Source organism: Otolemur garnettii, unplaced genomic scaffold (assembly GCF_000181295.1).
Source record: "Otolemur garnettii isolate 467f Iridium unplaced genomic scaffold, OtoGar3 scaffold00338, whole genome shotgun sequence".
NCBI classification, from domain to species: domain Eukaryota; kingdom Metazoa; phylum Chordata; class Mammalia; order Primates; family Galagidae; genus Otolemur; species Otolemur garnettii.
In genome coordinates, this window is record NW_003852733.1 from 217,165 (window position 1) to 218,037 (window position 873).

Consider the following 873-nt stretch of genomic DNA (forward strand, 5'->3'; position numbering starts at 1 on the left):
AGTCTGGGTTGTGTCGTCCTGTGGTTTTCATTAAGTGCCCCATGTGATGCTAAGGTTAGACGAGTATCAAGCATGAGGGTTTCCGGGTACATTTCAGAGAGTGGAGTTTATTTATTTTTTTCCAGAAAGAGGTCACAGGGCCCATATTTGCATTTCCATAGCAGAAATTGCTGGCAGGGGAGGGCACTGGAGGCCAAGAAATAAGACCAAAATACTTTGGTCTTTATGTGGAATCTTCTTCTCCCTGACTCCTGTGATAAAGAACAGGAAAGGATGAATTTTTTTCTGTACTTCAGGGTCCCTCTGCCTGTGGATATGGTAGGTGGTAGTAGTGCAGGGGTTAGGGTCATGCCTGTAAAGGCATGTGATCAAGATGCAGGAGTAACATGTCCAGATAACCTCCCCTGAGAAGGAAATCAAGCCTAGGTGGAGAAAGACAAAGAAATGATTGCCTCTTGGGTAAATGTGTCCAAGGTCCAGGGCTGTGCCCACTTTTTCTCCTGCATCAAAGAAATCAACTGGGATAAATCCAGTGCTACAGTTCACTACAAAATATTATCATGGGACAGAAGCATTGGCATTCCTGTTGAGCTTGTTGGAAATTTAGAAATTGAGGCTTGGTGCCTGTACTCAAGTGGCTAAAGTGCCAGCCACATACACCAGAGCTGGTGGGTTGGCATCCAGCCTGGGCCTGCTAAACAACAATGACAACTCCAATCAAAACATAGCTGGGCCCTGTGGCAGGCACCTGTAATCCCTGGTACTTGGGAGGCTAAGGCAAGAGAATCACTTAAGCCCAAGAGTTCAAGGTTGCTGTGAGCTGTGACACCACTCTATTCAGGGCGACAGCTTAAGACTCTGATTAAAAAAAAA